We start from the raw sequence: 17,471 nt of genomic DNA on the forward strand, positions 1-17,471 counted from the left end.
TTCTTACATCTTTTTCTTGAACTGCATTGTTGGTTAAGGGCTTGTAAGTAAGAATTTCACAGTTAGGTCTACACCTGTTGTATTCGACGCATGTGACAAATACATTTGATTTGATTTAGACATGGTGTGGAGTTTGTAAACACTGCTGGGTATTGCATTAGCCAAAGTCATTTTCCAACAGTCGATCTCTTGTTGTCATTTCAAACGGCAAAGTCTTTCAGCCCAAATGCTCAAAGCTACATGTTCATATTGATCCCAATTCCCATGTATTATCTAACCAACGTTGACATTCAGTACAGTCAATCATTTCTTGAGCTCTTGGACAATGGCCCCAGAGTTCACTGTGACTTCTAGGTGAACTCCCATGGGGTCATTGATCCAAGCCATGGCTGCATCCCAAATGGTACCATTTTCCCTTTGTAATGCGCTACTCTTGCTCAGGGCTTATAGGGCTCCAGCCAGGTCTGGGGGTCTAAGTCTTATTGGTCTAAAGTGTCTGCACTCACTTGGCCATCATCACAAAAGGGAGAACAACACAGAGGAGGAGTGAAGGTAAGTTATATGGATAGAAGGCATCAGAGATGCTGGGGATGAGAGGAGGTTGAGAGCGGGTGTCTGGGCAGTGACAAAGCAGTGAGACTGTTTGGAGACCTGCTTGGACTCCAGCAAGAGTAGCGGCTGCCTTGGCAACAGCTAATGGGGATCCTAATAAATACTAAATACTGTGTCTGCATGTGCACACTCAGGTGGTTTGTAATAGGTGTCATTATATAATTGAGAATGACAGTATTCTCTATTGAACTATATTCTATTATACTCTCTTCAAAATGATTAAAACGTCCTGTTTAGACCCACTAAGTATTTAACAAGTTTTTACAGTCTGCAGGCAGACAATTCATATAATGGCTTAGTTTAAGTATTTGACGTTTTGTTCTTATCTTTTAGATGAAGAGGAAAAACGTTCTACTAAATGGGAATTCTCCTTGCAGTGACCTTCCCTTCTTCCTTTCAGTGACCTTCCCTTCTTCCTTTCACTTCTTGCTCTGCACTCCTGTCCCTCTGCGAAGGTCTTATGTTTGAGGATGTACACCAGGCCACTCTGTCCCCACTAAGGATATCCAGGAATAAACCCACCCCTGTTACAAAGACAAAGAAAGAGATGAGTTACATAGACAGGTCATGGGGCGCCCCATCATGTGTGGGAGAAAGATAGATCCTGTCAGACTGTCCTCTGGGTGGTGGACCATTCTTGATAAACACGGAAAACTGTTGAGCATGAAAAACCCAGCAGCGTTGCAGTTCTTGACACACTCAAACCAGTGCGCCTGGCACCTACTACCATACCCTGTTCAAAGGCACTTCAATTTTTTGTCTTGCCCATTCACCCTCTGAATGCTACACATACACAATCCATATCTCAATTATCTCAAGGCTTAAAAATACTTCTTTAACCTGTCTCCTCTCCTTCATCTACACCAGACCTGGGCAAAGGCCAGCCCGGGGTCTGTACAACCTGATTCAATACGGCCCGCGGAATCATGCTCGGACCACATAAAGAATTTACGTATTTCTTCATTCAATACTGATGAATACTTGTTTTTGTGTAACCGCTTGTGGGACATTTATTTTGAAGGCATGTATAAATAACAACTGCACGAGGACAGATAGTGACTGACAGGTTGACACACAAGTCACAGTTACAAATAGTAGCTAGCAAGAAATTGCGCAAAAATTAGTTTTTCAAAGATTTCAAAGAAAAGGAAAGTAGACAATGAATGTAGGGTTTTCCAGCAAGTGTGGACATCAACATATTTCTTTATTGAGGTATCAGGGAAAGCTGTGTGCTTAGTGTGCAAAGAGAGCATTGCTCTCTTGAAAGACTACAACTTGTCCAGACAGCTCCAGACAAATCATGCAGAGAAATATAGGATGTCTTCTGAAAGGAGGGCAAGTGCATAAAAAGAGTTGCTTTCTCAGTTGCAAAAGCAGCAAAGACTTTTCACAAAACTGCAATCAGCAAACGACGGAATTGTGAGAGCTAGCTATGTACTGCCCCACAAAATTGCCAGACATAGTAAGCCATTCGCTGAGGGCGAATTCATTAAAGAATGTTTAATTGACTCTGCAAGAAAGAGCTGTTTGAAAATGTTTCCCTGTCAAGACGAACAGTGACACAGCGTGTTGAGGACATAGCAGAGAATATGGAACAGTTGAAAGATTTAACCTATTTCTCCTTGGCCCTGGATGAGAGCAGCGATGTACGTGACACGGCGCAGTTGTTGATATTCTTACGGGGCATAACCCCAGACTTTGAAATTACGGAAGAGCTCGCTTTAGTGCAGTCAATGAAGAGCACAACCACAGGGAAAGATTTATTGGAGTATAATAAGTATGGGGCAAAGCTGGGACTGAGTTTTGAAAAGTTATCAAGTGTGACCACTGATGAGTGCCCAAACTTGACAGGAAATGGCGTTGGCCTTTTGAAAAGGATACAAGATCAAGTAGCTGAGCTGAACTCAGATTAGAAAATGATTTTCCTGCATTGCATTATTCATCAGGAGGTGCTCTGTAAATATGTTCTGAAAATGAGCCATGTTGTGGATACAGTCACTAAAGTGGTACATTTCAAAAGAGCAAAATCTTTCAACCACAGGCAGTTTGACTCACTGTTGGAAGATACAGAGTCGGGTCATGCAGATCTCCCCTACCCCACAAACGTGAGATGGCTGAGTTTGGGGAAGGTGCTTAAAAGGGTGTGGGACCTGAAGTCAGAGATTGCTGAGTTTGGAATTCCAAACTACAAGGGAAGGGCCTTTTCAACACATCAGATGTACAACCTTGTCAAAGCCTTCAAGGCAAAATTACTCCTCCTGACCTGGCAAGTAGAAACCAACAATCTCACCCACCTACTGACACTACTAGTCTGTTCCCTGTCAGATGACCAGCGGGAGAAGTATACATCGCTGCTGCGTGCTTTGAACGGTGAGTTATCTCATCGTTTTGAGGATTTCAAAGTGTTGGAAAATGACATGCTGTTGGTTTCCTCTCCCTTCACCGTGGATAACACTCCCACTGACCTGCAACTTGAGCTTATCGATCTTCAGTCTGATGCAGTGATTGGAGAACTATTCAAAACAATGTCGCTGACGAGGTTCTATGCATCCCTCGAACAAAACTACCAAAGATTAGAAGTCATGCTCAGAGGATGTTTGTACTGTTTGGGTCAACCCATGTAAGTGAACAGACATTTTCAGTGATGAAATATAACAAGGCACAGATCCTCTCTTGCTGACTCTCACCTTTCAACAATTCTGCACAGAGCAATGTTTTTAATTTTTTAATGTTTAATTTTATTTCAACTTTATTTAACCAGGTAGGCCATTTGAGAACAAGTTCTCATTTACAACTGCAACCTGGCCAAGATAAAGCTATCAGTGTGACAAAAACAACAACACAGAGTTACACATGAACAAACGTACAGTCAATAACACAATAGAAAGATTCTATGTACAGTGTGTGCAAATGTTGAAGAGTAGGGAGGTAAAGGTAATAAATAGGCCATAGATGCGAAATAATTACAATTTAGTGCCAAGTTTGGGACCCAAAAATATATAATTGGCACATTCTAAGATCCGATGACAGTATCAGTAATGTGTTTTCGGACCCTCCTTTGTTCGTATTCTCGCTTGGAAGAAATCTCAGATCAATTGGTAAACTCTGATTTACCACCTCCAAAATATCCCTGCACAACATCTATTTGCGCCCCTACTGGATGGAAACTACAAGTGTAATGGCTGTGCTCAATGCAATTGCCCTTATAAATATAGATCCTTCAAACACCCCCAAACAGGGAAACAGATCCCAATAAAAGGTGTTATTACGTGCTCCACTAAGGAGCTTATAACTTGTCCTTGTGGTAAAAATGATGTGGGTAAAACAAAGCACGAACTAAAAGTATGTAGCATCGTAACAGCATTAGGTACAAAATGTCAACTTACCAAGTTGCGGCCCACTTTTTGGAAGCAAACCACTCGATTTCGTCCCTACGTTATATCGGCATCGAACATGTCACCCTCCCTAGAAGAGGAGGGTGACCTCGACAATTTATTGTTAAAAGGAGAGGCTGCCTGAATCTTTAATTTAAAGACCCTTGCTCCCTTCAAACTCAACGTAGACTTTGATCTGAAGCCATTCTTGTGATTATTGTGATTTTGATATTCATTGTAAATGTTTATAGGCCTATGGAGCCAAATTGTACCCATGATCGTATGCTATCCATTCATGTTTTTGGTATATTCTTTTTATATCTGAGAATTAACCAATGATATCAGGCCACCCCCGGCCATGATTACAGACACCTGTGTGTGTCCTTATAAAGTAGTCACCCCGTAGTGTTTGTCATTATACCCTGATGAAGACAGCTTGTCTGTTGAAACGTTGGTTATTAGGTTATTCAATTATTGCATCCGAGCTCCTAGAGTGTGCGGCTCTCCTTTAATTGACCAAAAAGCACCTGAACAGCTTCTAACCCCAAAGCCATAAGACTGCTGAACAGTTAATCAAATGGACAATTTACATTGACTTCCTTTATTATTGATTTATGTATCTTAATTGTTTTGCACTGGCTCTACGCATACTATCTAGACTCTACCCACACACTGACACATACTACACTGACACTCCAACACACACACACACACACACACACACACACACACACTACATTCGCTCACACACTCACTACATTCGCTCACACACACACACACATGCATATGGACGCCACACACACTTACACATAGACACAATTTCACACATCATGTACGCTGCTGCTGTTAATTATAGATCCTGATTGTCTAGTCACTTTTACCCATACCCACGTGTACATACTGTATTACGTCAACTACCTCAACTACCTCGTTCCCCTACACATTGACTCGGTATTGGCACTCCTTGTATACAGCCTCGTTATTGCTTTTATTGTGTTACTATTTCCTGTTTTATTTAGCAAATATGTGTCTTATTGTTTGACTCTGCATTGTTGGAAATGGGCTCTTACAGTTTTTTTCCAAATGCTTACACACGTTTTTCAAAACTGTCTCCTTTTTTCAAAACTCTACACACAATTCCCAAAACTGCACACACAAAATGCAAAATGCCTCACATCTCCTTCAAAATGTAACACTGCATTCAAAATGCCATAAACACATGTCAGAATGAAGCATTTGCATCAAATGGCAAACACTGCTTTCATAATAGTACATTTTTGGATATACCATGTAAACACTGTTATTCTAAATCTAAAGCCCTTTGGTCTTTCATAGGCTTGTATCTACATTTCAATACAATGTTCTACAGTGAAAGTAATCTGCTGAGAGGGGTAACAAGTACACTGTAAACACCAATGCAATGTAGAAACAGAAAATATTTATTAGGCCAAACATTACTGTTGTATACAGTAGCATACCACAAAACCATAAACATATGTAAACTAAAAGTATATTCTTTAGAATACAGTAAAGAACACAATTGTTTGTGTGGGGTCCCGGGGGGTAGTCCAGGAATTGGTAGGGGGGGGCTGGGTCTGGCCACAATACTTCGTCCACATCAAAATATATGTTTTCTCTTGCCAAACATCGAGGGAAGTATCTCCTAGCATGGCGGATCCAACCTTGGACAGAGGCAACCTCTATGTCCCCACATGCGTCCGCCATTGCCTGGAGAAGCGGCTGTACATTACTGTAATGCTAAAATAGTCATTAGATAGTTGCATACCTGTTCTCATTTCTGAAGGTTCGAATTATGGACGCCACTGTAAATCGACTCAAGTTGGGCTGGACTCTCAGTCCAGCCTCTCTCATGGTCAAACCGTGGTTGATCACATGATCAACAAGTGTTGCCCTAATCTCATCAGAGATTGCTATCCTTCCTTCTCTTCTTTGCCCTTGTCCTCTTCTTCCTCTTCCTCTCCCTCCTACTCTCTGTCCATTGTTGGCATCCATTGTTCAAAACAGGTAATCTGACCTTTGACCTATTTATAGGCCTATACTACAGTAAAGCAGTGATTGGTTAGTGATCAGTTAAGCTATTAGTGTTTGCACATGTGAGGAGTGTGTGTGTGACCTGGTGAATAAGTGTAGCATTTTGATTGGTTGTGTTTGGAAAAGGAAAGCAAGTCACTTCCTGTTAAGATTTCTGTGTTTTAGATAGAGAATTTTGTGTAGTGTTTTGAAAAACGTGTTTTATGCAATTGACAACTGAGTCAAAGGCTGAGAAATAGCTTATGGTTTTGGATATTTGGTGTGTAGTTTTGCACTTTGAGTGAGAGGTTTCAAAAATCGTGTGACATGAAAAGATTTTGTGTGTAAGCAGTTGGAAAAAACTGTAAGTAAGCATTTCACTGCAAAGTCTACACCTGTTGTATTCGGCGCATGTTACCAATCAAATGTAACTTGTCATCGAAAGAGCAGGTGTAGACTGTACACTTCTTGAAGATGACGTGCTAAACAAAAACAGATGTACATTAGAGCCAGTGGGAGTTGAACTATCCGAACTATCTCTCCAACATTAAGCATCAACATGATATTTACAACCCCTGTACATGCTCTTCGTATTGCTACACTTTACAGATCAAAGAAAAAACATCAAACACGTTTCTCCTCAGCCATTACACAGTTTCCAGAGCTTTCTGATTTTTAGCGCACACAGCATCTCTCTTCACTGTGAGGTCTCTTGTCCATGGAATATAAAAAGCAGCGCCCTCTAGAGTAGAGATCGCTTCACAACCACTTGAGCAGGAGAGAAGCCCGAGATGCAGCCTGCTGCTGAGAGAAATAAAAGCAAGTGCCGCACATCTAGCAGGTTGTGACAATTATTGTGACTGATGGAGTTCATTTAGACATAAAGTTCAAACTCTAAGTAAAACAATGACCCATGGAGGCTGCTTATTTATTGACCCTTATTTTAACAGGAAAGACTACTGAGAACATATTATATTTTACATCAACGACATGGGGAAGAGTTACAGGGGGAAGGAGAGGGGATGAATGAGCCAATTGGAAGCTGGGGATGATTAGGGGGCCATGATGGTATGAGGTCCAGATTGTGAATTGAACACTCCTACTTTTACAATAAGTGCCATGGGATCTTTAGCGATCGCAGAGTGTCAGGACATCCGTTTTAACATCCCATCCGATAGACAGCACCCTATGCAGGGCAATGTTCCCTTCACTGCCCTGGGTCAATGGGACGAGTGTCCGCTACTGGACCTCCAACAACACTTCCAGCAGCATCTGGTCTCTCATTTATTTTTTAATTATTTTATTTAACCTTTTCTTTAACTTGGCAAGTTAGTTAAGTACATATTCTTATTTACAACAATGGCCAACACCGACCAAACCCCAATCATGGCCGGTTGTGATTTAGCCTGGATCTCATGATCCAGGGACCGAACAGGACCGACCCTGCTTAGCTTCAGAACCAAGCCAGCAGTGGGAGCAGGGCGGTATGGTATTGCCAACAGCGTTGCTCATGCTGATGATAAAGATAGTTGTAGTAGTAGTAGTACTAGCAGTAGCAGTAGCAGTAGTAGCAGTAGGGGTAGTAGTAGCAGTAGCAGTAGTACTAGTAGTAGCAGCAGTAGTGGATGAAGCACTATTTAGTTAAACAACTATATTGTAGTAACCATCATAGTTTCCCACAGGCCCAGATTATTGTCATGGTTAACATGTATACATGCAGCATGTTCTCTTTGTATACTACTAGTACATTGTTACATTGTAGTGCATGGTATGTGTAGCTTGCCATTGTCAATGATGCAGGGGTTGCCTCTGTTTGGACACGACGCTGACTCTGCTACCGGGTGGAAGTGTTTCAAGCAGACTCTGAAATAGCGTAGTGAAGGGCTGGCCCGGGCCATGTGGGATGGCTTATGCGGAGGCAGCAGTGGTTGCAGTGGTGGTGATTCCTCACAACTTTCCCTCCCACTGTTATGGGCATCTGTGTGCACACCGGTAGCAGTAGGATGATGTTTGGGCATACAGCATATTGTAAGTTGTTAAAATGCCCAGAAAAATACACAGTTAATTTAGTCTTTTTTAAATTTATTTCACCTTGATTTAACCAGGTAGGCCAGTTGAGAACAAGTTCTCATTTACAACTGCGACCTGGCCAAGATAAAGCAGAGCAGTGCGACAAAAACAACAACACAGAGTTACACATGGGATAAACAAACGTACAGTCAATAACACAATAGAAAAATCTGTATACTCTGTGTGCAAATGAAGTAAGGAGGTAAGGCAATAGTGGCAAAGTAATTACAATTTAGCAATTAACGCCAGAGTGATAGATGTGCAGATGAGAATGTGCAAGTAGAAGTACTGGTGTGTAAAAGAACAGAAAAACAAAAACAAATATGGGATGAGGTAGGTAGTTGGTTGGATGGATGGGCTATTTACAGATGGGCTGTGTACAGCTGCAGTGATCGGTAAGCTGCTCTTACAGCTGATGCTTAATGTTAGTGAGGGAGATATGTCTCAAACTTCAGTGATTTTTGCAATTCGTTCCAGTCATTGGCAGCAGAGAACTGGAAGGAAAGGCGGCCAAAGGAGGTGTTGGCTTTGGGGATGACCAGTGAAATATACCTGCTGGAGCACGTGCTACGGATGGGTGTTGCTATGGTGACCAGTGAGCTGAGATAAGGCCGAGTTAGCAGTTCTATCTTGAGGGAAAATATTGTAATTGAGAATGGAAATTTCATAATTTTTGGTGGCTTTCCTAAGCCAGGATTCCGACACGGCTAGGACATCAGAGTTGGCGGAGTGTGTTAAAGCAGTGAATAAAGCAAACTTAGGAAGGAGGTTTCTGATGTTAACATGCATGAACCCAAGGCTTTTACGGTTGCAGAAGTCAACAAGTTAGAGGGCCTGGGTACACACAGGGCCTGGGTTAACCTCTACATCACCAGAGGAACAGATGAGGAGTAGGATGAGGATGAGGGTACGGCTAAAGGCTATAAGAACTGGTCGTCTAGTGCATTGGGAAAAGAGAATAAAAGGAGCAGATTTCTGGGCGTGGTAGGATAGATTCAGACAAGGGTATGGTAGGGTGCAAGTACAGTGGAGGTAAACCTAGGCATTGAGTAACGAGAGAGATTGCATCTCTGGAGGTGCCAGTTAAGCTAGGTGCGGTCTCCGCATGTGTGGAGGGTGGGACAAAGGAGCTATCTGAGGCATGTTGAGCGGGACTAGGGGCTCCGCAGTAAAATAAAACAACGAGAGCTGCCCTAAACAACAGTATACAAGGCATATTGACATTAGAGAGAGGCATAAAGCAATCACAGGTGTTGATTAGGAGAGCTAAGACAACAACATGTAAGACAATAATGGGTTAACAGCTAAGACAACAACAACGGGTAAATGGCGATGAGTGGGCAGAGAGGGTCAGCTAGCTAAACACAGGGCCTGAGTTCGAGGCTGGGGCCGACATATAAACAAAATGAAGTACCGTGTTAATGAACAGTCCAGCAGGCATCAGCTGTGTATCTGAGTGATCACAGGGTCCAAGGAGCAGCAATAGATGAATTAGGGAGCCGTTCGGTAGTCATTACTACGCTAGGCAAGCGGGAGACACAGAGTTCAGAAAGCTAGCGGGCCAGGACTAGCAGATGGGTCTTCACCGACATCCACGACGCAGAGGCCGGTTGAGAGCACATCGGACAAATTACGTCAGCAGACCAGTCATGATGGATCGGCGGGGCTCTGTGTCGACAAAGGGTCCAGGCCAATTGGCAAGAGAGGTATTGTAGTTGGTGTTCTTCGTTTGCTAGCCGGGAGACGGGCCTAGCTCGAGGCTAGCTCGAGGATAACTGGTGCTTGCTTCTGGACAAGGGTGTTAGCCACAATAGCCAATCGGTAACCGCTAGCTAGTTGCGATGATCCGGTGTGATGCCCCAGAGCTTGCGGCAGGAATCCGGTAACGTAGTAGAAAAAAGCAGTCCGATATGCTCAGGGCTGATATATCGTGCTGTGCAGACTGGCAGGTATTATCCGGGCTATTTGGGCTAAAGCGGCTGGTGTCTGAGCTAAAGGTAAAGACCGCTAGCAGTGGCTAACAATGACAAAATAGCTAGTAGCTAATTAGCTGGATAGCTTCTGATGGCTAGCTTCTGATGGAGGTTCCAGTTTTAAGGTCTAAAAAATAGCAGATCCATACCACATTGGGTGAGGCAGGTGGCAGGAAGGTATATTTAATCAGAAAATGGAAAAAAGAGATTGAAATATATTGAAATGTATACAAAGAAAACGGGGGGGAAAATGAATATTTACACGGGACAAAAACAAACACGTCTTACTGCTACGCCATCTTGGATTGATTGACATGCTAGTGTGTCAGTTGGATGGTTTGCTTTTGTAACTGGATGGTGCCCAGCTGTCATCCCTCAGCAGACATCGCTGGCTCGTGCTCCTCTTGCCTTCTTAGATCCTAATTAACAGTGTTAGAGCTCCCCTCAGTTGTCCTCCGTCTGCCCTGTTGACCTGACATCAGCGGCCGTGTTCCAAATGGCACCTTATTCAATACATAGTGCACTCCTTTAGACCAGGGCCCTATGGTCCTGATTTCACCCGCTGTTTTCCTGAACAGCGGGTGAAATCCGCTCTCCACTGCTGAGTGTCTAATGACTGATCTGATTACACAATTAGTGGACTTGACTTGGTATCTCCATGAGTTCTGTAAATGAATGTAACTTGAAGGCTGTGTCCCAAATGGCACCCTATTCCCTATGTAGTGCACTAATTTTGATCAGGGCCCACTGGGACAACTAGTCAAGTCTGGGCCCTGGTCAAAAGTAGTGCACTATATAGGGAATAGGGTGCCATTTGGGACGCAAACGTGGTATTTCCACATGTTCTGTAAATGAATGTACCTCATTGTCAGATAAGTCCAACATATTGTTGATGAACAAGATAGCTCCTCCATACTGATTAAACTTTCACACATGTTGTTATTGCATAGTAAAATAGTAATAAATGTGTTATTATACAATTAGCAGAGTTTAATCTAATGGCCAGGCTATATGCATGCACAAGGATGATTCTTTCTGTAACACAGCTTGGTATCATAGACTAGACGTCACATAGTAAATGTAATTCCAGAACACCCAAATTAGTATGATATGTTACGTTTGGTATGGTTACATAAGGCAGAAGGTTACTTAAGGGTGGTTGGTCGGTCAGTTGTGGTGGGTGGGTGTATAACGCGAAAACCCTAGCAACCCAATGATTGGGTGTTCGAATCTCATCACAGACAACGTTATTATTTTTTCTCATTAGCAACATTTCAACTACTTACTACTTTTTAGCTACTTTGCAACTACTTAGCATGTTAGCTAACCCTTCCTCTAACCCTAACCTTAACCCTTTAACCTAACTCCTAACCTTAATCCTAACCTTAACGCTAACCCCTAACCTCTAGCTGACATTAGCCACAACAAATTGGAATTTGTAACATATAATTTGTTTAGCAAATTTGTAACATATTGTATGTTTTGTAAATTTGCAACACAAGATGATAGGCATCTACAAATGCAACATATCATATTAAATGGAGTGTTGCAGATTTACATCTGAGATTTACGTACAGGATCATTTTGAAATGCCCTGAGACCGGGTTGTGTAAGAGCACACCTCTATGTCATTGCCTGCATGCCCCTCATAAAGGATGTCAGTGCTGCAATGCTCAGATGCCATGACTCATCTCATCCCTCAACTCAAGTGAGTCTGTTGTGGTAATACTTACAGACCATATTGTGTGCTCTAGGGTCGCCACTGCCACTAGTGAGTAGGTCTGCACTCCATTACTGTATTTTTGCCTCTTTCTCCAGGGGATGCCACACATGTCACATACTGTATGACATCATTACTTCCATAGTGCACGTGGGCTTTAAGCCCCCAATCTTCTATGACTCTTTACTACTCCCCTATGAGCATTCAGCCACGTGTCAGTCCTTTTGGGGACATCATGATGTTACCATTAAAGCATATGCATTAAGAAAAAAGGTAGGATCAGTTAGGAGCTACAACTCGTGTTTCTTGTGGTTTATATAATGTTGAGTCATGTTGTCTGAGTTTTGGGTCTAAATCATGCACAGTCGCCCTCTTAAATAGTTGTAGGTAGGCTTGCCTATAGCGCAGTAGGAGCCAATAAATCCAGCAACCTGACGCCCCCATTGGTGCTCTCCTCCCCAGCAGCTCACATGGAGGGACACTCGCATTCCGAAAGCCCATTCAGAGTCATCTACTCCCCAGAAGCGGGGGAGTGTATGGGCTGCTGCAACGTGTTTTCCCTCTTTCCGACATTAATTACGACCTTGCTTCAGCCTATCCTTACCACAATTTTTGATTGACGTGTTTCAGATTTTGCTGCGCCATATCAGAATCATTGGAAAAGTCATGCAGTCACTATTAGATTACACAGTATATTGAACTGGGTTTTCTTTTCACTGCATCCACAACCTGGTCTCAGAGCATTTCGTACTATTCTGTACATAAATCCGAGATACTCCATTTAGTATGATATGTTACAAATTACAATTGATATTATATGTTATGAATTTGCTAAATGTACAATATGTTATGAATTTCCAAAGAGTACAATATGTTATAAATTTGCTAAACATATGATATGTTATGAATTCTAGCTAGAAGGCTAGGCGCTAACATTAGCTAGCTCAATAACATTAGCTAGGCTAGGGTTTAGGGGTTAGGTTTAGGGTTACGTTTAGGAGTTATGTTAAATGGTTAAGGTTTAAGTTAGGAGAAAGGTTCGCTAAAAGGGTTAGGGTTAGGGGGAAAATGAGCTAACAGGCTAAATAGTCGCAAAGTACAGTAGCTAAAAAGTAGTAAGTAGTTGAAAAGTGACCATGATCAGATGCTAAATCACAACCGTTGGGTTGTTAGGTATTCACAATATACGCCCACCCATCCACCCACCATCAATTAGTTTTTGCCATCTGCCATCTGTCTTATGTAACCATACCAAACATGACATATCATAATAAATGGAGAATCACAGATTTATGTACAGAAGAATACGAAATGCTCTGAGACCAGGTTGGCATCTTTTATCCCCTATTAAAGCTTTTATTAATCTCTGCCCATGAAACTTCAATTGCCAAGTAACAAGCAGCTGCTCTGTCAATAGAAGCTTTATGGCATGCACCTGTAGCCCAAAACCATATAATATCCCCAAATTATGATGATTTGTTTTATTCTTCGCAGATATGGTGTGTGTCATAATATTATGTTAACTTGAGGCGTTTATACCATTATTAGAAATGATAGCCAATGCTTGACTTGGCGCAGGAGCTGTCCAGAGTTGAGTACCGGCACCTCAACTGTTCTACTGCTTGAGCTCTTGTTCCTCTTTCAGAATACTAGCTCAAAAGTATTGTGGAGCTCCTGCACCTAAATATTAACGGTACCTGCACCCAAAATGAGTACTGGGACCTATTTCAATCCAAGTCACCAAGTCAAGCACTGATGATAGCCTGCAGTACAGACATAGGCTATGTAGACGACAGCTCCCCTTTCCGGTGCCCATGCTCCTGCGTCCATCTCTGCGTAGTTTGGTGCTCACATCGTCTTTCTCTCTCCCTCCTTCTCCTGTCTCTCCCGCCCTCCCTTCTACACACTCACACGCACATATGCATACTCCCCCCCCTCCCCACCTTTGCGTTGTCTCATTCACTTCAATGTGTTATCCACGCAGAGACTCCGACTCAGAGCAGGGGGGGGCGGGGTAGGATAAATACTATTGAGAAGATGCCACAAGGCACACTGAGACTGAAACCCACTTGCAGTTCAAGAACCACAAGCAGGACTCCGAAGCCGGGAGTAAAAGTACCAACGATATATTGGAGCTCATAAAGGAAAGACAAGAACACATCTTCTGCTTTTAGGACTTTTTGGAGCTCCGATATACAATCAATTCGATATTTTGCTATAGTCAGTTTACCTGGATATAGCAACCAAAAAAAGTTGGTAGTACACTCTTTGGAGTTTGGTCAGAGTCGTTTTATTTTACTTTTGCTTGTGGAAGTGGACACTGCTCTAGAACTTGGGGTCGATCCGATACAGTCGTGTCTGGACTTGCCATTTACAGTTTCTGCCGTCGCCCCTTGCTGAACGTTTTGGCCCGAACATTCTGCGATGACAACGTGAAGACTCCGAAAGTTGCTTCCTGAATCCAGCTCGAAGAATTGTGGACTTTTGGATGGAGAGTGTGCACTAAAAGAACATTCTCAAGGTACAGTAGTATCCGATTCTATTGGTTGATTCATGTTTTACGTGTTTTGTTGCTTTGTCTTTTTGACAGTTCAATCGTGTGCTTTGTCAGTAGTGCTTGGTCAAATAGTTGGTATTGCAATGTTTTTTTTTCTTAATGTGTTTACATGGAAGCCTATGTGAGAAAGTTGTCTCTTCATATGTGAAAAACCTGCCAGACTTTTGGAGAGTTTAGGTACTGGAATCTTAGCATGACTTCAGTCAGTGAAACGGAGCACGCATTAATAAGACTCGCACATGGTACTGAACAACGACATTCTGACTTGGTCGCTGTCGCTGTCCATGGTACTGAACAACGACATTCTGACTCGGTCGCTGTCGCTGTCCATGGTGCTGAACAATGAGAGTCGGGTCCCGTCGCTGTCCAAAACGCTGTCAAATTATTTCCGTTTGTTTGCAATCGTCTTATTGTTGCAATATTGTGACTTCAGAGAACATTATTGCAGCAACCTGCACATGGGATTCACGATTAGCCTGCAACAACACCACACGAAATGACAAGCTTTATTGCATGTGAATCAAGCATGCAAATGCAAATCATTTCAACAGGTCTCTCATGTACTGCTCCACTTGTTCCTTCTCTCCCTCCAAATCGCCTTTAAGTTATTTTGTGGGAGCAAAGGAACTATCATTCCACCTTGAGAATAGCCGTTCAGATCCGTTTGGGCTGCACGAATCTGAAGGGTATGTGTTGCATTGTTATGATCGCAAAAAATCGTCCACGTATTAATGATATCATGCAATTGCTTTACCCTTGGAGATATCAACTTGACGAATCCTTTGTAAGTTTGCACTCAGCCGGGCAATATTTCTCAATGTCCCTGTGCGCTATATGACATTTCATATAGACACGGACACAGACAGACATCATAAGAAACCGTGTGCAATGAGCTTGTAAATTGGAAGTGATTCTTGACGACAGCATGCATTTGATCATGTTTATTATGAATGTTATGAACATTTCCGCCGTGGGAGTGGAGATATATTGTCACATGGACAGCAACAGAAATATACATGCATCGGCATTTATCAACAGGTTGCTCTAGCAAAGATTTCTCAATTATGGTTTATTTTAACTGTCCAGCATTCCCGAGCGTCACAATTATACCCTGCTGAACTCTGACTCATCTCTGAATTTGATTTGATTTAATAACGTCTGTTAAGAACCTATGATTTGATTATGCATTATTTGCTATTCATATTGCTTAAATAGTTTCATGTTTACCATTTCAGTTTTAGTTTATTCTATGACTATGGAACTAGAAAAAAACACGTACTAATCATCGGTGTCTTCCGGCTTTGATGACCTTCCTAATGCATGATATCCGGTGCATGCATGTTGTTTTGTCATTTCTGTGACTCAGTGTTCATGTAGTGCTTCGGAAGTTAAGACACAGGAGCACATACAGACGACTTGTTTTCACATCAAGATTTGAATTTGCTGACTTGCTGCCTGCTGCCATTGCACAACATTCACCGAAAGTGCATTTGGGAAAAAACACACACACACAGTTGCCACAGCAACTGAACTGACTCTTACCATAGGTCTCCAAAACAAAGGGGGGCTGTTAGAGGCAGTAGTGCTTTATAATGTGAATAATTAGGACCATTTTGTTCCAGTGCTAACTAACAAGTCAGATCTCATAGAGAGACACAAAGGGTGTGAACTTGGAAGGAAGCAAAGCATATTTTAAGGTTGCCAAAAGCTCTCTTGGCTTGCACATGGCACGCAATTGAATAGAAACAGCTTGAGCCATTTATTTGACTTGATGACCCCGAGAACCCGTTTATTTATTTTTTCATGTTTTTGCTTTTGTTGTGAAAGTCAGCAGAAAGAGAACAATCTTGCAGAGAAAGGAAAAATGGGGACACAAAAGTAGAAGTGACCTCTCCTCCCTCGTTCACCCCCCCCCCCCCTCTCCTCCTCCCCTCCCCCCTAGGGCTTCTATCACAGATGGTTCAGTTGCAGCTTGCTTATTCCCATCTTTCCCTTCTCCAACCTCTGCACAAAAAGATACAAAGTGATAGAAGATCTGGGAATTTGTTTGGTCACCTGCGGCAGCTGTGGACTTAATTGCCTGCATGTTATATTTTCAGAAGAACCAAGGAGATGTCCCTGTGTTCAAACAGTTCATATACACATTACAGGCAGTGTAGAATAGAGCAAGCTGTGTGGCAATGTACTATGATTTGACTCTGATTAGAGTAGTCAGGACTTGACAGCCACAGGTATATATATCCTGCTGGCAGAATACTTGTCAACTGATCTATGATTGCCTTCAAAACAACCACATATGTACAAGGGGTAATGGTTTCTGTGGCAGCAATATAACTCCCCCACACACACCCAGTACTTTCTCACAGCTCTCCATTTTCATTAGTCATGCAAACCCATGGCCCTTCTGGCTTAAAGCGATTCTTCTATCTCTGCAGATCTCCTGTGAAGTCTTGAATCATTGTACTTCAACATAGATATGTTGTACACATTCCTAAGTCCACATCTCCGGAGAGAAACGGGAGTGTTTGTTTACTGGGCTGTTAGTGCTGATGGGTGCATGGTATTATGCAAAGCACAGCATCAGCTCTCTGGTGAAAAATGCCACTTGAAAGCTGTGCATCACAGCACAAACAGACAGAGAGCACCTGATGGTAATTTAGCTCTTTCCCCTCTTCTGAATTTTACACTAATCTGCACAAAAAAAAATCATAACAGCTGTTTCCATAGCTACACCTGATTACGCGTAGGCTGCCTGCTTTTGTAGAAATGTTGTTGACGACAGCGAGATAGGGAGAGAGGTAGAGATGGAGCGATGAAGAGAGAGAGAGAGAGAGAGAGAGAGAGAGAGAGAGAGAGAGAGAGAGAGAGAGAGAGAGAGAGAGGGGAGGGAGGGAGGGAGAGAGAGAGGGAGGGAGCAAGGGTGAGAGAGAGGGGCTGTAAATGTGACAGCAATACATGTTTTTCTCTCCTCAGTCCTCGCCCCATTTAAAGCCCATTTATGGAGCTTCCGGCTGGTTACTGGGTGGCGGAGGGAGAAGAGAGAGTGAGACACATACTCCCACACAAGCAGAGGTCTACCTCAGAGGGAGAGTATAGGAAGGAGGCTGGTGCAGAGCATGGGCAAATTAATGATG

The sequence above is a fragment of the Oncorhynchus nerka genome, linkage group LG7, assembly GCF_034236695.1.
Source record: "Oncorhynchus nerka isolate Pitt River linkage group LG7, Oner_Uvic_2.0, whole genome shotgun sequence".
Taxonomy (NCBI): Eukaryota; Metazoa; Chordata; class Actinopteri; order Salmoniformes; family Salmonidae; genus Oncorhynchus; species Oncorhynchus nerka.